A 22303-nucleotide genomic window follows, 5' to 3' on the forward strand; every position below is an offset into this window, starting at 1 on the left:
ATTTACAATTTATGTAAAATACATGTTCTAATGGCAGAATTTGAGGGGAGAAAATATGATAAATCAGTTTGATTTTAGCTTGTATGTGGTAGGATGACATTATTTGGTTTTATTTGGCATTATTTGGTGGCGTGTATGGGAAGCAACCAAAAAAAGGGGTAAACCTCATTCAATTATTAACATATTTTTACTTGTCGGTCTGTATGGGGACGCAAGAAAAATATTACAAAAAGGCATAATGTCAAATTTAGATTTTCATCTTTTTAACTTTTATCAATTTGGTTAAAGTTGACATTAAAACGCCTTTTGAGTACTAATTCTTAATTAATAAGCAACAAATAAAATTAAAATCTACATTTTCAAAGGTTAATATGTTAAGGGTAGACTACATTAGTCACTAAATTATAGATAAGTTTCCATTTTGGTCACTTAACTAAAAAAGTTACAATTTGGTCACTGAACTATTCGAAAGTTTTCATTTAAGTCGTTCGACTCTTAAAATCGGTGTTATATGGTTTTCTCTATTCGTACTGCCTGCACCAATCAAAAGTTCTCTTTCCCATTCTCTTTTGCAGTTTATTTTTTTTTCATAAAACAATTTTGGACGTCATGGATCTGCGAACCAAAATTCAAATAGCTTTTTTTTATCTTCGATACTGGCCGTCAGATTGACTTGGACTTCAGGTATATTCTTCTACTCATAGATGGGTACTAATCCATCATATCGATCATCATTTGGAGCTTGTTGGTGGAACTTTTTAAAAAAAAAAAGACCTAATAGCTTAGTAACTTAAATAAAAACTTTTGAACAGTTCAGTGACTTAAATGAAAACTTTTGAATAATTTAATAACCAAATTGTATCTTTTTTAAATTAGTGGCCAAAACTAACATTACCCATTATTTAGTGACTAATAGTATAGTTTACCCATATATTAAATAAGACCTTGAATTTTGTCATCACTTTATTTAGATAAAGCGCTTATACTTTTACTATACTTAAATAAATCATTAAACTTTTATGGGTAAACTAAATTAGTAGTCATCCAACTATTAGTAAATTTTTTTAGTCACTCAATTATGAAAAATTACAAACTGGTCACCCAACTATTCAATTTTCCATTCAAGTTTGTCTTTTTTGGTCACTAACTAGCTAACGGTGATAGCTTTTAAAATTGACATAATAGCAACTTTAACACTAAATATTTATAAATCATGTCAATTTAGTATTGATTCTAAAAAAATTAACTCTCAACATTTACACAATGTGTAATTTGGTTTTTTTTTTTGCAATTTTACTTTTCTTTGTTACACTGAAGGTTAATTTTAAAAGAATGAGAAAAGATTAAAATTATTATCTTAGAATTTTTTGGTATTTCCATTTTTTGTATATCAATCAAATTCAACTAATAAAATTATTTTTATTTTTAGTTTTTTAGGTGAAAGGGTCACAAAAAAAAAACTTCAAATTACTCAATATGTAAACATTGAGGGTTAGATTTTTTGGAATCAAGACTAAATTGATACAATGTATAAATGTCAAGGGTTAAAGTTACTATTATGCCAATTTTAAAAGATGTCACCATTAACCTAGACCAAAAAAGACAAAATTGAATAGTTTGATGAACATTTTGTAACTTTCCATAGTTGAGTGACCAAAATAAAAAATCAAATAATTAAGTGACCATGTTGTAACTTTTGATAGTTAGGTGATCAAAAAAGAAATTTACTAATAGTTGAGTGACTACAATTGTAGTTTATGCAACTTTTATTGATATCATATAAGACTTAACCTCTAACCTGTATACAAATAAACCCTTAAAATTTAATTATATCTAAATAAAACTCTTAATATAAATCATTATTTCATTTACAATAAGAGCTAATTCAAATACAAATAAAAGTATAATAACTTATTTGGGTACAACAAAAAATATAGGGACTTATTTAATGAATGTAATCTACTTCAAGGGCACTTTTGGTAGTTTAGCCTTTTCAAATTTCAGGTTTTCACAGCTATGATATTGAAGCAAATACAACTATTGGACTCCTCGCTTTATGCACACCATCATCCCACACTAAAGAACCAGAAACCATAGATGCATCCATTGTTCCTTCAATTATTACTTGAAAAGACAGCTTTTGTCCCACAGATGTAAACGACAAAACATTAGGGTTAACTCGGACTCTAGCTGTTCTTGTCCGAAAACTCACTCTTGCTCTATACGTCGCCATCGGAGATCCCACATTCGTAACAGTTCTATTGAAAACACGACGAACAATTGTTGAAGAAGAAGTGAAAACAGAAAATGAAGGATAGTTTAGATCCGAAAGTACTGTTCCATTTGTTGCTGCAGAACATGTTGCGTTATCCCCAGTAACTTGTCGAAGAAACCGAGTGTCATATCCTTGTCCGCATAAAAAATTTATGTAATCAACTTCATTGGAATCGTAGATTAAGCCTGGATTTATAGCTTTGATTGGGTTCAAATGGCCTGATCCGTATGCAAACTCAGCGTCCGAGTTCATGCCTGAACTCATAGGGGAAGCTGTAGTGATAAGGGAAGATTTGATAGCAGAAGGAGACCAAGTGGGATGAAAAGATTTAATGTACGCAGCTGCGGCAGAAACATGGGGACAAGCCATTGATGTGCCTGAGATTATGTTAAATCGAACCCATCTATTATCGCGCCTCTATTTTGGGAAACTGGTGAAGCTAAAGACCATGCAGCTACAATATCAACCCCTGGTGCTGACAAATCTGGCTGTAATTATTACCCACAAAAATTTAGAAGACTTAGGATTAGATTACGCTTAAGCTTACTATGAACATATTTTATAAGTGTTCCGAAATATAGACTTAAAATTTTATTTAAATTAGTTTATATTTGTAAATAATTAATTTAAATTTTTTTGGATATGTTTATATTATTTTTTAAAAATAAAATATATATTTATCTTATTTTAATTTAATATTTAATAATTTTATATATTTTTTATTTATTAAAATTTTATATATAGTTACCTAATATTTTTTAATATTTAGATTATAGTAGTATTATATAGTCCTATAGATTTAATTTTTATAAATGGCATAATATATAGAAATAACATAATATAAAATATTAGAAAGTCGGATTTGGGTCTTAAATGTTCAAGCAGAACAGGCCTAATTTCCTTACCCAATTCATTTTCCAGGCTTAACAATTTTGTCTAAGTCCTTTCAAATTTCAAGTAGGCCTCCGAGCTTTGAACAAATAGTTCAGTTCATGAACAGATTTAGTTTAAATTAAGTCAAATCATGTAATATTTAACTCGATTTTTGAAAAAAAATCAAAATACAAAATGAATTAAATTGAATTATTATGAAAAGGTTATATGAATAGAGATTATTAAGTCATAAAATTTACCTTGAGTATTTCGGGTGTAATCGGATTCGGACCCCTCGAGGAAAAAGAGGCTACATAAGGAGCCCTAGTGTCATTAACCTCATTACTCTTAAATATAGTTGCAGTTGCATTGCTGTAATGGATATGTGCAAATGATTTTCAGTTCGTTTACGATATTAAATGAAAAGGTACGAAATAGAAAGACGAAACCCGAACTACAAATTACCTCGTTGAGTTTATATATACGAAAATCTTGCTGCCGTCGACCAGATCAAGAAGAGAAGCAGGCAAAACAAAAGAGAATGCAACATCTTTTGGTGAATTGTCTCGCAACAACGCACCAACTGCACCAGCTATTAATGGTCCTTCCCCGGAGACTAACCTATCACAAAGTACAATTTTGCCTTTCACCAAATTAGGGTCCAATGAGTTCTCCAAGCAAATCCTGTAAAAAAAAATCGATTAGTTTCAGTATCCGACTGTTATTGATATTCTATTTTAGTCGGGCTCAAAGATAATGGTCAAACATGGGTATGTCACATTGACTTTTTTCATCTATGAGGGATTATATCTTTGTACCTATGTTTGAATGTGTCAAATATATTTCAAAGATCGTGTCTCATAATATGTGATAAATATGAATTATTTGGGAAAAATAGGGAGTAAAAATACATGGTTGATATTACCTTGATGAAGATGATGTATAATTCCCTATAGGGTTTGGTGCATCGCCACCATAAATCATAGGGTATGTTTCATTCTTGAGATCAAATGTATTTATTGATACACCCTGATCACATTTAAGAGAAAAATGAAAAACATTATAAGATTTCACAATAATATAAGTATTGGGTGTAGTGATAAGATGAATTTAAATTCAAATTTTGAAGACACATTGTTAAGAGGGATAATCATGAACTTCGAAATATTAAATCTTTATAAATTATAAAATAGAACATAATTTATAACCGATAGTCATAATTTGTATAAAAAAATCTATCATTTAAATTCAAAATCTCTTATTGATTCAATCATTAAGAGGTCACATTCTTGAGATATTTTAAGATTATCTCTAAACATATTATAAGACAAATTTCAAAACCCTTAAAAGATTTTTACTTTCCATTGAATACAGTAGGGACAATCATTGGCATTACCTCATAAACCACATCGTTTCCAAGCTTAACTCCGGTGAAAAACTTCCGATCAATTGTGCTAGCAGCCACTGAAAGGGTCCATGGCGAAAAATTCGTGATGGTTGCTCGTCGGGGACCTTGATTACCGGCAGAGGTCACTGTCAAAATGCCATTTCTCATTGCATGAAAAGCTCCAATCGCAATCGAATCACGGAAATAATCTGTAGGAGTTGTTGATCCGACTGATAGAGATATAATGTCGACCCCATCGGCAATCGCATCGTCAAACGCCGCAAGAATGTCGGCATCAGAACAACCGTCGGACCAACAAATTTTGTACACCGCAATGCGTGCTGACGGAACTCCTCCGCGAGCTGTTCCGGCACCAAGGCCAAACAAGTTTGCCTGGTTAACTAACCTTCCAGCAGCCGTAGATGCGGTGTGAGTTCCATGGCCTTCTGAGTCTCTTGGAGAAATGATATCGTTTGAGCCAAATAATCCATCGCTTTTGTAATATCGTGCTCCTATGATTTTACTGTATTCAAAGAGTAATATTGGTTAAAATCTAAGTCGGGATGGCAATAGAGCGGAGCAGAAGCGAGACTATTTTATTTACATTCGTCTAGCTTACATAGAGCAAACAATTACGAAATCTATATTTAAAATTATAAACACATATATTTACGTTGTTTTAAGGTGCATACTTGTTGCAAGTGATATTATTTGCATCTTGGCAAATGCCTTTCCATTTGTCCGGAGGTGGAGAAAGTCCTTCGTCATTAAAACTTTGGGATTCGGGCCAAATTCCGGTGTCTAAAACTCCGATGATGACATCACTTTCCGAAGTTGCTCTTCGTACTTGTTGTGAGAAGCCCATGAAGTCCCATGATCTTGTTGTATGTAAGATTTTCTTTTCATTTGGAAACACTGATACTACACCATTCATTCCTAAATGTTCACAGATAAGTACATGAACAATTACTTGAAAGTTTCACGCTTTTGTCTCGTAAAAGATATGGAGTTGAAGGTGTTATAGAAATCATGTTCACTCACCGGCCATTTTCCGTGCTTCTTCCTCCGTTAGCTCCGCCACAAACCCGTTAAAACTCCTCTTGTAACTACAAAGCACCGACTTCGTGGCGGATTCGCTGTCGATGTAATTTATGAAGTTATATTTAAATGATAACAGTAATCTTATATTATCGGAAACTCCAAGATATGAGTTATAGATAGGAGTGTTCAAATTTCGATTAAAATTAAATTAATCGATCGAATTAATCTAATTTGGTTAATAGATTAGTGGCTGAACTTAATTCGGTCGGAGTTCGGTTAATGATTTTTTGAAATTTCGGTTCAAAATCAGATAATTAACCGAATTAACTAAATTAACCGAACTCAATAATTAATATTATGTGTTAATTTCAAGACATTATTTTTTGGTTAATTCAGTTAACTTTCAAGAAAAAAACATATATTTCTGTTAATTTCAATGTAATTTTTTTATATATATTTTATACTTGTTTTAAACAAAAGATAAAAACATATAAATTTTGATTAATTAGGTTAACTGACTGAATTAACCGAAAGATTTTGATTCGATTAACAATTAAAAGATTATACAGTTCGATTAATTCATTTAATGTTAATTTGGTTCAGATAATAACCGAACCGACTGTTTGAACACTCCTAATTAATTATAAAGATATATATAGTTGATATAAATATATTTAATTTAAAAAAAAATTCAAATGATCATGCTCATACTCATATTTAATATATATCGAAAACGAATATTTAAGAAAATAATAATAAATTATATATAAATCGAATCAATAACAATTACATCCAAGTAATTAGTATTGATTTATATACCTGCCTAAGACATCTTGTAGCGTACTGTTATGAAGTGAGGCTGTTGCAGTTCCAACTTTAGGTGGATTTCCCATGTATATAACATAGCTCTGCAAATTCCATGGTTTTAATATATATATATATATATATATATAAGTTTCTTAGCAATGATCAATTTGTCCAAAAACTAGAAATAAATTAAATTATGTTCATATCACGCTGAGATTAAATAATAAAACAATTAAAGTTACCATCTTACAAAAATTCTTTACATGCATGAAAAAAAAATGAATATGTACATATCAATCTATATCTGATACTAACCCTTGAATTATTAAAAATAAGATTAAAAAAGTTACCCTTTTATCTGATTGAGACACTCCGATGGTAAGGAGAAGGGCCGAGAGAAATCCATGAATGAGAAGACAATGAAGAAGAGAAAATCTTTGGCCATCCATTTGACACAAAAGAAAATTTGCCAACAAATGTATTAGCTATGGATTTTTATAGATTAACTCAACAGACTCGTTCCTTAAAGAGCAACATAAATTAATTTGTTTCAGCATTGAATTATTCAAGAAATTTATATCTTATTTTATTATTCTAATATGTTAAGTTAGATGTATAACGTGCATGTAGAAGCCAAGTAAAATTTAGGGTAAAGTATACCAACAATGATTCAATTTTAATTAAAATAATATTTCAGTCACTAAACTTTAAAATGTTACAACTCAATTACTAAACTTTACGAAAATAATAAAATAGCCACTAATTAGGACATTTTCCATTACAGACATAATGGAGAGTTGAGCTGGCCCATTAACTAGCAAGTTGTATGTTAACTAGCTATGGTGGAAACTCAATTTAAGAACCCTAGTTGTTGGAAGTAAAAGCAAAAGAGAAGAAATGAAGATACCTACTTTGATTCCGGTTTGTTACTGTGGAAATTCAACTCATACAGAGACGAAACTCAACTCAAAGATTGTAATTAGAGCAAGAAGCTTCCTCAAAGATTTGTTGACTAGTTTTTTGATGTTTTCGGTTGATGTTGTTGAAATCCAACGTCGTTAAAGTTGAGGTTTTAGTGATTAAAATGTTATTTTAATCAAAATTGAGTGATTGTCGATGTATTTTTCCCTAAAATTATGTAGAAACAGACATTAATGAGAACAATCGTTTGGTTGCAGATATCATAACTATTTTTTATTTTTTTATATTTAAATAATAATCATATTTTTATATTTATATTAAAGTGCCAAAGGCATCTTTCGAGCATATATTTAAGAAAATGAAAAAAATATATTTGTATATAAACACATTCAAGTATTAAATATAAATATATTATTATAAATTTAAAAGTACATGGGGGTATATATAAATGTAGAAAAGCTAATTCATACAAGAAATCAAAAGATTAGGTAAAATATATATAATTTTTAAGAGAAAAAAAATATAAAGAACAATTCAAAAATTATCCATGGTTGGTCATGTTCTATAAAGATGGAAAGTGATATTTTCTGAGTTTGGGAATAAAAAAATTATTTAGAATTAACAAGTCAAATCATAAATCAAGAAGCCAATTCAAATAATTAAGAATAACAATGACATCTTAACTGGCAAAAATAATAGTCAAATTGTGGTGGCAGTCTTAACTTTTGCACCCATACCCCTACCTTTTTTATAGTCTAATATTTTGAATTAGAGGTGAATATTTATATGATTTTTAATTTATTTACAGTATAATTTTAAGGTTATATTTTTATGTGTTTTAACATGGTTGGTTATAATTTTTTTTTAACATACATTAATAGTTATCCAACTATTAGTAAATTTATTTTTTGATTATCTAACTATAAAAAGTTACAAAATCTGCTCGACTGGTCTAAAAAACCCGTTTTACTATTAAAAATTAGTCAAATATATTAAAATATATTTTTACTTGCTATTTTATAATTAAATTTTAATTTAAAAGCACTTTTTTGTTATTTAAATTGAATTAAGGTCAGGTCGGCCCAAAGTGCAAAAATCATTGTCTAAGCTCAACCCTAGTCGGGTCGGGCCAAATGGGCCACCCGATCCTTGGACAGACCTACAAAATGGCCATGTGACTATTAGTACATTTTTTTAATCACCCAACTATAAAAAGTTGTAAAGATGATCACCCAATTATTCAATTTTGTTTTTTTTTATCATTAGCTAGGTGAAGGTAGTAGCTTTTAAATTAGCATAATAGCAACTTTAATTCTCAACCTTTATAAATTATGTCAATTTAGTCTTGATTTTAAAATAAAAAAATTAACCCTCAACATTTACACATTGTGCATTTTGGACTCTCTTTTTTTCAATTTTTCTTTTCTTTGTGACATAGAGGGTTAATTTTAAAAGAATGAGAAAAGATGAAAATTATTATCTTGGATTTATAAATTTATTTTTTTATTATCTTTTTAGGTGAAAGGGTCACAATGAAAAGAAAAGCTACGAAAAATACTAAATTACACGATGTGCAAATGTTGATGGTTAGATTTTTTTAGAATTAAGACTAAATTGTCACAATATGTAAATGTTGAGGGTTAAAGTTTCTATTACGCCAATTTTAAAAGTTATCACTGACCAAAAAAGACAAAATTGAATAGTCAAGTGACCATTTTGTAACTTTTCATAGTTGGGAGAACAATTTTTTTTTTTACTAATAGTTAGGTAAATATTTTATAACTCTTCATAGCTAAATGACCAAAAAAGAAATTTACTAATAGTAGGGTGACTAATAATGAGTTTACCCAAAACGATGGCCAAACAGAGAAACAGGTTTATTATAACAGTACATGGAACGAGCAACAGAAGCTTCCCCAACAATCTCCCACTTGACATTTTGACAAAACTAAGTGGTAAAAACTTCCTCTGCACATATGCATCGTATCCAAAAGAATGTAGCATGGTATGAATAAAGCAATAACAAAGCTTTTTCATATCTCCCTCTACGAAATATGCACAATAGAGTTTCAACACAACAATTCCGAGTATTAAAACAAATTCAAAAGTAGCAAAATCCAACAATTGCCATACGCTATAAAGTTCAAATAAAAAACATCCAATCTTTATCCACAGCAGCAGCATTCAAACACACCAGCAACCAATAGCCATCATAAAGAACCAGACTCTCTTCCCCTTTCACCATGTCGAATGCTCCAAGTCTTGAAGTAGGTTAGTGAGGTGAGCTTTTCATGTGTTGAGTTGATGATCCTCCAAGTTAATGCTGTCAATTTTGGTTCTGAGCATGACCATTACCTTGCCTTTTGAGTCGCGATAACACTTTGAGTTCCACTAGCTGCTCCTATTACAGCAGAGGGTGGAATAAGCTCTCTTAGTACCAAGTCATTCAGTCGACTTAGTTTAAATAGTTTGCTGGAGATTTTGCGCTCCAAAACCATGTCTAATAGAACACCATTTTCACTTTTATATTCTTTTGAAGAATAAACAGAAGAGGGAAACGGAAGGAACTCATGGTTCAACACGGACTCAACATGTTTTACCATTTGCTCAAAGATAAAGTCTCCAAGGTTGAAACGCACCCCTTGGCCCACTATATAGAGAAGTCGAGCTAGTGGCTTATTAACAGAGGATTTATAGATTGTTGGCAGCCAATTGTGGATGGCTATCTTGTGCAACATGCAAAACTTGATTGTTAACCTCGTGGTCGATAAAGGTAAACTCTTGAGCCAAACTCACACAACTCCTCTAGTGATAACATCAATAATGTGATTGAAATCTTGAGTGATGAGTTGGTCGTGCCCGACGTGCATGCACTGGGGCTAAGAATCAACACACAATTTAAGAATTTAAAAGTGGCTTTGCAACACCCCTATACCAGATCCGACCTTCAGGACCTGATATAAAACTATTACATTTGGTGCCAAAACGCTCCTGGCTAAACACTAGCACTTGAACATTTTATGACTAAATTTTAGCCTTTACAACTTATTAATATCACTATGGATGTTTGGAAACTTTGTCGGTTAACCAATTTCGCTTGGAAGTAAATAGAATAAATTTTTTATTCAAAACAAGGGGCAAGTATCGGTACCAAAATCTAAGGGATTGATACTAGAGGTGCTCATGGGCCGAGACGGGCCCAAAAAAATTTTTCGGCCTGTGTCCTAGGCCCGGGCTCGGCCTGGCCCAAAATATTGGCCTGAAATTTTGTCCAGGCCCGGCCCGGGAAAAATTCCTAAGCTCAAGCCCAACCCGGCCCATTTTTTAATAAACACCAAAATTTTATTAATACCTATGGCCAATGTATTGATTTCTTGGCTTGGGTACCGATACCAAATTGGCATTCTGTTTTCGAAAAACTCAATTCCAAACACCAAGTATCAATACCTGATCCTTGGTATTGATACCTTAGGTCAATTTGCTTAAAAACATTTGGAAAATTTGTTTAAAACCCCCTGCAAAGAGTTTGTACCATTTCAACACTTAAAAACCAATTCCAAAGAAGTTTAAATCGATTTAAAACAATTCTAATTCAACCACATATGCATGCATACATTTAAACTCTTAACAATTCATTTCAACTAATACAAAAGTAGTTCATTAAAATACCAAAATAAGTTAAGTTCCTAAAAGTTTGCAATTTTGTCCCACCACTTGGAACACATTCAGTTTACCTATGTACATATAATTCTAACTCAAAATATAATACATACTCTCTTAGAACTAAAGGATGTGATGAGATAAGAAGCCCACGACCTCAACTATGACTCATCGGATGCCACTATACCTACGTGTTGAAAATAAATTCGTTATGTCTGTGAAAACTTAGTACTATAAGAAATCTTTAAACGATAAAATTTCCAAATTTGAACAACAGACCTGTATTCAACTTCTATACAATAATTTATACTTATAATTAACAATAATCACCCATTTTTAATTTCAATACTTACCTTATTACGCAAAGCTACTCTTGTAGACCACATTTCTTATCCTTGCCCAATGTAAGCTTAACAGAACAAATTAGGACATACAAAATAAATATAAAATTGCACTGAAGAACATAATTAGGTCAGTGGTGCACTGAAGTGCGATAACAGAACAGTGGGTACCATAATGCTAATTTGAAAAGTGGGCACTGTAGTGTGTATTAGAACATTGGGTACACTAATTATCCTTAATGGTATGTCATTTATATCCTAATGGTTCTTATTTCGTCTACATGGGCTGACCTTTTAAATATTCGAAACTAACATTTAATTGATGGATATAACATCGCTTTCCATATTCACAATTCAGTCCTTATTATCGCAAACATTATACAATCTTGTAAATTCAATTACACATTTAATACTAGTAATTTTAGTATATAAATTAGTACTTGAACTCTTCTCATAAACTCTACATTGGTTTTTACTACACATAATATTAATATTTTTAAATTCAATCTAACTATTAACATAATTTATAATTAAACCCTAACTAAACATAAATAAATTCTTGAAGTACTTACAACAAAAGCCTGGATGGTGGATTTTACTTTTCCTTAACCTTCTCATTTCCTTTTCCTTCAATTTGATCTTCTCCTTTCTTTTCTTTTTCTTCAATTTCAAAACAAACATATAACATTTATATGTTAAACAACATAATCAAGTAATTTTTCTATGTTATTTAATAGAAATAAACACGTATGGCATGAAAGTTTCATTATCTCTTACATTAACCCCTTGAAATTGAAAACCCAATTCTTACTTTTTCTCTCATTTATCACTTCTATGGAGACTCCTTTCTTAAAACTAAGGTACCCACTAGTCTTCTCTATTGTTTTTACTAAAGAAACACCAAAGGAAAGGAAGGTTTTGAGCTTAGATTTGATCAACAATGGTGGAAGGACTTAAATAGAATAAAAAATAAAGTTTGGTAACCATGAAATGTAGGTGACATTTGAATTCTAAAAAGATGAAGAGTCTTTCATCTTTTCTTCACTTTTCTACACAGTTCTACAAAAATATCACATGATTTTTACTTAAATTTGTCGAATTGATAATAAGTCCTCTAGTCATCCATCTTTAGACTTTAACCCCTTATCATTATGCCTATAAATATCTACTTAACCAATTACCATTTTACCCTTAATCATCTTTAAAATTCCATGTATGAATCATATTTTTGCTTGGTAAAATTTCCTATTAGTCCTTCCTTGTTTTTCCACATTTTCCATGTTTTCTCATAACTTTCTAATTTCATACTTTCACTACAATAATTTCTATACTCTTTCAATTTATTCAATGCTTCTATTCAAAATTTTCCTATCTAAGGAGTATTACCTAATTTCCTATCGGGTCTAAATACTTTCTAATTTCACACTCAAATTTCCTATTTGTTCTATTTAAAAAAATTCTCCACTAATTCTTGACTCAATCCATCATTGTACCTAGCTTCGAGCCAAAACATGACCTTTACAAGCTTACTGCAAGTGTGACAGACTAGTTGTAATATTTATAAGTGTTACAATGGAACACTTTGAGTATTCCAAAGATCGAACCCAAGGGATTGTCAAATTGATAAATGTGTTTATCAAGTTAATTGCAAGTTAAGCAATTACTAATCTAATCAAGTCAAAATTGTTTGTGCGAATTCCAAAAAAAATGTTTATAAACTAAATTTAAATTATCAATTAAAAAAACTAATCTAATTTTCTTCCTTAATGCTTTAGATAATGAAAATGATAAAATGATGGTCAATTGATCCATTACTCACTAACTTGTAATGATGACAAGTTTCAACAAATTTGTGGATTCAAACACCACCATAAGAGAATACTTCTCAAAATGTGAAAACATAATGTTTCGTTCTTTGATGACTTTGTTGCTGGTTACATTCTCCCATCTTTTTTGAGCAAGAATATTGAAAAATTCTAGCGGCTTTACCTTATTGAACTCTTTATCGTTCTTGGAATGAACCTCTCAAAATCGCTTGGAGTGAATGTACGTGTAACGACCTGATTTTCAGTGGTACCAAAAAATGTGATTTTGAAACACCACTTTCATAAATCGAGTCTGTAAATATAAAATAGGAATATTTACGAAGTTAATATGTGAATATAATAAAGAATGATCAGGTCAGGTAAAGGGTGCTACAGTATAGGCCTATTACTGTTTCATCATTCTTTTACTTTTCTTTTGCCTTTACCCATGCATGTAATTGGGCAAGTGTCTCACTTGCTTCTTCAATTTTAAAAATTGATTCTCGGTCTGAAGAGTCATAATCTTCTTCTTCGAATTTTTTAGTTGGTTCTTTCGACAATTATTGTTCTTCCTCTTCTTATGATAAGTCAGAATCTTAGTCGAAGGTGGAGGAGTTGTTTTCGATTTCAACAGTAGTTTCCATATATTTTGCTACATTATAGGTTTGCTTAATTTGGGCAAGAATAGCATCAATTTCTTTAATGGCAGTAGTAGACGAGAGAAGTATATAAAGAGTCTCAGCCCCTATTTTGGCAACGAAACATTTCGACGACGAGGGGTGGGCTAAGCTTTGACCTCCTGTGGTATATCGTCAACAACTTTGATGGGTGATCTTAGGGACTTTCTGGGTTTCCTTTGTGCTGAACATTTCACCCTTGCCATGTTTTCACCAAGAAAACAAAGCAAAAATAGAGAAGCAGTAGAGATGAAGAACAATAATGGTGAGGATTAAACACCAAAAAAGAGTCTTTTCTTTTTCTTTTTAGAAGGATGACAAGAATTTTGAGGAGTCTTGAAAAGTTTAATGCCTAACATACTTTCTTCCAAAACAGAGACATGAGATGCGACAAATTAACAATGAAGGAAAAAATTACAAAAATACCTCAAATATGGCACAGCCCAAAAGACCCTCTTATGCTTTCTAATTGACTTGCATTCAAGCTTTTTGTAAAGATATCCTCCAATTGTGAGATATATTTTAACTATATCATCTTGTTTTCAATGAGTTCCAAAATTAAAGTGATGTTGAATCTCAATATTCTTTGTGATGCCCCTAACTCAATTCGATTCGCCGGATCCGAATCTCAGGTGTTACTGTACAAAACTTTTATCTTTAACGAAACACTTGACAAACTTTCTTACTGAACATTTTTTTCTCATTAATTTTAAAACTAATAGTCTTATTATTTAAGAACACATAATATATTATTACAAATTATTACTTCAGATTTAATACAATACTTAATAATATTGATGTTATTGAAAGATAGACTAAAAGGGCGCAATCCTAACTACTACACGCTCCTATTGTATGCATAATAGCCCACTTCGCCACTTTCTTGGCACAGTCTTGGTGTTGTTTCTCCAGTCACAGTTTTTTAGCATTCAAACCTGAAACATAATTACACACAAATAAGTTCTTAGGAACTTAATGAGGGTAAACTCATATTTACCTTATAAAAGGATAATATACAGAATCTGATAGCCCATTTTTGCCATCTACTCTTTCTTTATCACAAGTTTACACTTTGAAGAGTACCATACCCTTCTCATACTTATCCATAAACCCAACTACTACACTCTTAATCATACACATTTTTTTTATCTACCGGCCTCAAACTTTCTAGGACATTCTCTAATCTCTTCTTGATCATGATTCCATACAAATACATTTGAAGAGCAATATGTATAAGCTCTCTCTTCAAACTCAACTATTGGTTATTAGCAAATACATACAATCAGCGAATTTCCATTTAAACTCAACTATCAACAGATTACCGAAGCAATCCCTATCCAGTTTATTCTCAATACCAAATCATATTGCCAGAACTTTACCTAGGATAGTTTGATGGTATTCTTTTGTATTCAATAATTCAGAGTCATTCACATTCCATAATATTTCAGAGTAAATCAGAACACAACAAAATGGTGCATAACCTTTCATGCACACAAATTCATACATTTTATTCAATAGCATCTCTTTTAGTCTCATTCAACTACAGATCAATTCTATTTCACTCATTTTCATTTTCACTATATATATGTTAAACTTATCATTTCCTAATCACAACTTATATTGTACTTACTACACGGCGGACGATCACTTTGCGCCATGTTATTTTAGTTGAGCACGCTAGAAAGCCAATCAAAATACGCCACAAGACTTCTTATAGAATACGTTAGAAAATATCGTACTGAATGTGCCATAATGGTTTCATACAAATTATGCCATAATGATATCATACAGAATCTTGTGTTTACGATCCATTTATAAAACCATTTCATATCTTGCCAAGGGTCATAACCTTATGGTTTACGTATACATTCATGTATTGCGATCTACCATTTCGATTCAAATATATCGAAGGGTACACCATGAACATACATGTCATTTCATAGCCTTGTATCTCACGGACTCAGCCACATAGACTTACGCACATTATGTATCACGACCTACCAGTTCGGTCATTAATATACTTAAGAAAACACCATGAGTGTTTTCATACCTTAAGGTGTCATAGGTCATAACCACATGGTCTTTCATTTCACTCATACCGTGACTTGCCAATTTGGTTAGCAGTAACTGCCCTACTAGAGGCATCACAAAGAGACTTAGGCATAACAATCACTTACCAAAACTCATACATATATCAGATAATTCCTTATCTTCCAATCTCGAGCTGTACTTAAACTAATAAATATATACATCAATATCAATCTATTTTGACATAATTGCATTCATATAGTCGTGTACATATTACATTCTTACCATACTTTTCATGAATACCGATTTGTAATTTGGTCACTTTCATTTAGGTAAGGGTGTGCAAAATTCGGGTAAAACCGAAAAAATTCGGTTAACCGACCGAATTCGGTTAATCGGTCGGTTAACCGAATTTTTTCGGTCGGGGGTCGGTTAATTATTTTTTAATTTTTCGGTTAACGTTTAATTCGGTTCGAAACCGGTAGGTTAACCGAATTTTTTTGGTTAACCGAAAAAATTAATAAATAAAATTATAATATATAAATAGGCCCACTATTCATCTAAACCCAATCTAAACCCAAGTATTTAATCCAACCCAATTACCCAACCCAACCCAATCATAAAATTAAATTACAAATAATTTAATAAATAAAAATAAAATTTTAAAACTAAGACTAAAACTAAAGTCTAAAAGTCTAAAAATAATTTAATTATGTAGTGATTCAATTTGGTTAATTCGGTTAATTCGGGTAATTCGGTTAATTCGGTTAATTTGGTTAATTTTTTACCAAAAATAAAAAAACATATAATTTTCGGTTAATTCGGTTAACCGACAGAATTAACCGAAAAAATTTCGGTTCGATTAATTTTTTTGAAAAAATTTCGGTTCGGTTAACGGTTAAAGATTTTGAAAGGTTGGTTAATTCGGTTAATGTTATTTTGGGTCGGTTAACAGGTCGGTTAACCGAATGAACACCCCTACATTTAGGTATACTTCTTATTTGAACATGTTGTTATAAAGAGTCAGTATAGAGACTCACCTGACACTCACATACAACAACTTGAACTCCTGACTCACACATTCATCAAGAAACAACAACAACCACTGCTAACAGAACATATGAACACTATTAGAACTCATTTGTATACAATTTACCATCATCTCAAGCACAGACAACGCCCATGCAAAGCCTTATTTCTTCATCTTATTGTTCATGCGCCCATACAAACTTAATCTTTCAGAACTTAACATGCAGAGTTGTAATACTTACCAGAAGATAAAATAATCACCGATTACACCAAGAATATTATTCTTTAGCTTAATGAGAGAACTACAGAGTTCCAAAAAGAATCAGATAACAGCATTTTAGAAAAAGAAAGAAGAAAACTCTCTTTCTCTAATCTCATTCACATATATATAACCCAATTTCACTTACAAGAGTTCAACATGTGTCACTTAAATTCAGAGTTTGTCTTTTATAATGACTTACAGAATCTGTGAATGTTATAAATGAAAATCTAATATTTTAAATACCTTGTTAGTCTATCCAGTTAGTTCCTAACTAGATTACATTGCAACTTAACTTGTACAGTGCTTCAGACAAGCTGGGCACAGTATACCTTTGGCGTGAACTCATATATTAAATACATTTTTACTTAGTCATTATTATACTCTAACTAACATAGAAATCTAGCATAGGGCCATCACTAAATTACATATTGATTGGAATATGCCAAAAGAAATAATTAGGTGGGTAGCACTTCGCCAAAAGAGTTTATTCCACTAAAACCCACCCAAATCTCAGGCCTGCTAGATTCAGGGTGTGACATGCTTTGTGTGAGAGTGTAGCATCGGGTTCAAAAAATATTGATTGTGCTTATATTGTCACAATACACCATTAGAACGTGGGTTGGAACGTGATAGTCCTGAAGAATTTGTTTCACCCAAATGAGTTGGGTGCAACAACTTTTAGCTGCTATATATTCGGCTGCAGCTGTTGAGAGGGAGATGAAATTTTATTTCTTGCTATGCCACGACACTAGGTTATTTCCCAAAAAGAAACATCCTTCGAAGGTACTCTTTCGGTCATCAACACTACCGAACCAATCCACATCGTTATACCTAACGAGAGCCATGTTTGTATCCTTAGTGAACCAAAGCCCATAATCGATAGTGCCCTTCACATATTCAATAATTCATTTCACTACTTTAAGATGTAATTCTTTCAAGTTAACTTGGAAGTGAGCACATACACCAACACTGACAAATATCTAGCCTGCTAGCCGTCAAATAGAGTAAGCTTCCAATTGTACTATCAATTGAGACACCCTCCTTGTTTATACCAAGCTTTTCACTTGATCCATTGGGAGCCCGAGCATTCTTGGCTTACTTTAATTTAATTTTTTTCACCATGTTAGCTGCATATTTTTCTTAATTTCAAAATATAACCCAATTTAGCTATTTAACTTGTAGACCAAGAAAGTATGTGAGTTCTCCAACCAAGCTCATCTTGAACTCAAATTTCATGAGTTGAACAAACTCATTCCTTGCCTTTTCTGAATTTGAATCGAAAATAATATTGTCAACATAAATTTGAACAAAAATCATATCCTTCACGCTTTTCTTTATGAATAGAGTTTTATCCATGCTTCCTCGAACATAACCTTGTTGTAACAAGTATTGGCATTTATACCAAGTTCTTGGAGCTTGTTTTAGCCCGTATAATGCCTTTGACAGTTTGTACACATAGTCCAGATAATGTAGGTCAATAAACCCTTTAGGCTCATTGAGCCATCCATTCAGAAATGCACTTTTAACATCCATCTGAAACAATTTTATGTTAAGGTAGCAAGCAATAGATAAAAAAAGACAGATTGATTCTAACCTTGCTACTGGAGCAAATATTTCATCAAAATCCACTCCTTCAACTTACATGTACCCTCGATCTATATTGGAACCCACCCACATTGTTTGAAAAGTCAAAAAGGGTGGGCACCGAAAGTAGAAAGTAAGATTGGTTGGAAAGTTGGGTTAAAAGTTGGCATGGGATAATTGCAATTTTAGTCCCTAATTGTATAGGGACATTGCAAGTTGATCCTTAAACCTCAACTATAAATAGGCCTAACCATTTCTTACTTTCTTCATCCCACACTTGCCATTCTCTACTTAAGGCAATTGTTCTCTCTCCCTATTTGTAAACTTTCACTTGTATTTTTGGAGTGAAATATATTTGGTAGTGCCCGAGGACGTAGGCAAAATTTGCTGAACCTCGTTAAAATTCTAGTGTTCTTTATTTTTTGTTCTGCATATTTTGCAAGTGTCATTGTAGTGATTTATTGTGCTATTAAATTACGATAGAGGGATATTCTGGCTAGGAAAGATCTGGTATGTAAGCGATCCTCGTGATCCACCTCTCTTTCCTGGGAATTGAACTTAGTGTGATTTTTCAGTACAATAATTTTACTCTTTCACACGCTTCCGTGCAACAATTGGTACCAGAGCCAGGTTCGTACTTGGGGAATACGACCGTTTATAGTACTATTTACGTATACGACACTATTCACGTATACGATACTATTCACGTATATGGCACTATTCATGTATACGATACTATTCACGTATACGGCACTATTCACGTATACGGCACTATTCACGTATACAGCACTATTTACGTATACGGTACTGTTCACGTATACAGTAGTTGGGATTGAGGAGAAAAATGGCAGCAGCATCGTCATCAGCAAGGACTACTGTGACAAATGCAAAATTTGAAGTAGAGAAATTTGACGGTACCAATAATTTTGGTATGTGGCAATGTGAGATCCTGGATGTCTTATGTCAGCAAGAGCTAGATATAGCCCTTAAAGAAAAACCTGACAAGATGGATGACAAGGAGTGGGCCAAGATCAATAGACAGGCGTGTGGTACAATCCGCCTATGTTTGGCCAAAGAGCAGAAGTACTCTGTCATGAGGGAGACATCAGCGAAGAAGTTATGGGATACACTGGAAGAAAAGTTTCTAACGAAAAGTCTTGAAAATAGGCTTTATATGAAAAAGAAACTTTATCGATTCACGTATGCACCCGGTATGTCGATGAATGACCATGTGAACTCATTCAATAAAATTTTAGCAGACTTGCTAAATTTGGATGAGAAATTTGAAGATGAAGACAAGGCATTATTGTTGTTGAATTCCCTTCCTGATGAATATTATCATCTTACCACCACATTGCTTCATGGGAAGGACACAATCACATTTGATGCAGTCTGTAGTGCGTTGTATAGATCTGAGACTCGAAAGAAAGATAAAAGAGATCACAGAGATACAACCGCAGAAGTCTTAACAGTAAGAGGTCGTTCACACAGCAGCAAATCTGGTAGAAGGGGAAAGTCCAAAGGGAGACCCGCCAAAGATGAATGTGTCTTTTGCCGTGAAAAAGGGCATTGGAAAAAGAATTATCCTAAGCTACAAAAGGGCAAGGCTATTTCTAATGCATGTGTAGCGGAGCATGATGAGGAGTCAGACTTTAGCTTGGTTGGCATGGCAATGGCATGTCAAATGGATGAGTGGATTTTGGATTCAGGATGTACTTACCATATGTGTCCTAATAAGGACTGGTTTTCTAGTCTTAAAGAGCTAGAAGGTGGAATTGTTCTTATGGGCAATGATAGTGCTTGTAAGACAATGGGAGTGGGTACAGTCCAATTGAAGAATCACGACGGCTCAATCCAAGTCTTGACAGATGTTCGCTACGTACCTAGCCTGAAGAAAAATCTCATCTCATTAGGTGCCCTAGAATCTAAAGGGCTCACAATCACTTTGAGAGATGGATTACTAAAAGTAGTAGCTGGGCAACTGACGGTGATGAAAGGCACAAGAAGAAATAACTTGTATTTTTTAAATGGAAGTACAGTTATTGGATTCAAGGTTGTTGGAAAAGAAAATTGGGTTTGCAAACTGACAAAGTCGCTTTATGGATTGAAGCAATCTCCGAGGCAGTGGTACAAGTGATTTGATCAGTTCATGAAAGGGCAAAGGTACACAAGAAGTAAATTTGATCATTGCGTGTATTTTCAGAAGCTACAAGAAGGAACTTTCATATACTTGCTCTTATATGTTGATGATATGCTAATAGCATCTAAGAGCAAAGTTGAGATTGAAAGATTGAAGACTCAACTCAATCTCGAGTTTGAGATGAAAGATCTAGGAGAAGCTAAAAAGATTCTCGGCATGGAAATATGGAGAGATAGAGCTCATGATAGAGTTAGCTTGTCTCAGAAGCAGTATTTGAAAAAGGTACTACAACAGTTTGGCATGAACGAGCAGACAAAACCTGTAAGTACCCCGTTGGCTTCTCATTTCAAGCTTTCTGCACAACTATCTCCTTCGACAAATACGGAACGAGAATACATGTTGCAAGTTCCGTATTCTAATGCAGTGGGTAGCTTGATGTATGCAATGGTGTGTACAAGACCCAACATTTCACAGGCAGTTAGTATAGTGAGCAGGTATATGCATAATCCTGGAAAAGGACATTGGCAAGCTGTGAAATGGATTCTACGGTATATTCAGAAGACCGTGGATGTTGGATTACTGTTCAAGTAGGATAATACACTTGGTAAAGGTGTTATTGGGTACGTTGATTCTGACTATGCCGGTGATTTGGACAAGCGAAGATCAACCACCGGTTATGTGTTTACACTTGCTGGAGGACCAATAAGTTGGAAGTCTACACTACAGTCTACAGTTGCATTGTCAACCACAGAAGCCGAGTACATGGCTGTAACAGAGGCTGTAAAGGAGGCTATTTGGTTACAAGGTATGGCTAAAACCTTGGGGTTGGTTCAGGAGCATATTAACGTGTATTGTGATATTCAAAGTGCTATTCATTTAGCAAAGAATCAAGTCTATCATGCACGTACAAAACATATCGATGTACGATTCCATTTTGTGCGGGAAATTATTGAAGAGGGGAAAATTTGTCTTCAGAAGATCAAGACTGCAGATAATCCCGCAGATATGATGACCAAGGTGGTAACATCAACCAAGTTCGAACATTGTTTGAACTTGATTAATATCCTGCAAGTTTAACAGTTGAAGAAGGCACTATCAAGTATTGTTGTCAAAGGCAGAAAGAATTGTGTGAAGATAAGATTATCCTAATCAAATCTTCAAGGTGGAGATTATTGGAACCCACCCACATTGTTTGAAAAGTCAAAAAGGGTGGGCACCGAAAGTAGAAAGTAAGATTGGTTGGCAAGTTGGGTTAAAAGTTGGCATGGGATAATTGCAATTTTGGTCCCTAATTGTATAGGAACATTGCAAGTTGATCCTTAAACCTCAACTATAAATAGGCCTAACCATTTCTTACTTTCTTCATCCCACACTTGCCATTCTCTACTTAAGGAAATTGTTCTCTCTCCCTATTTGTAAACTTTCACTTGTATTTTTGGAGTGAAATATATTTGGTAGTGCCCGAGGACGTAG

At 32.8% G+C, this 22303-nt stretch overlaps 1 pseudogene; it reads right to left on the reverse strand.

Moving 5' to 3' along the window:
* Window positions 1–1791: 1791 nt before the first annotated feature.
* On the reverse strand, window positions 1792–9907 carry LOC107899816 (cucumisin-like; annotated as a pseudogene).
* Between the last annotated feature and the right edge of the window lie 12396 nt (window positions 9908–22303).

This window comes from Gossypium hirsutum, chromosome D06, assembly GCF_007990345.1.
Source record: "Gossypium hirsutum isolate 1008001.06 chromosome D06, Gossypium_hirsutum_v2.1, whole genome shotgun sequence".
Classification (NCBI taxonomy): domain Eukaryota; kingdom Viridiplantae; phylum Streptophyta; class Magnoliopsida; order Malvales; family Malvaceae; genus Gossypium; species Gossypium hirsutum.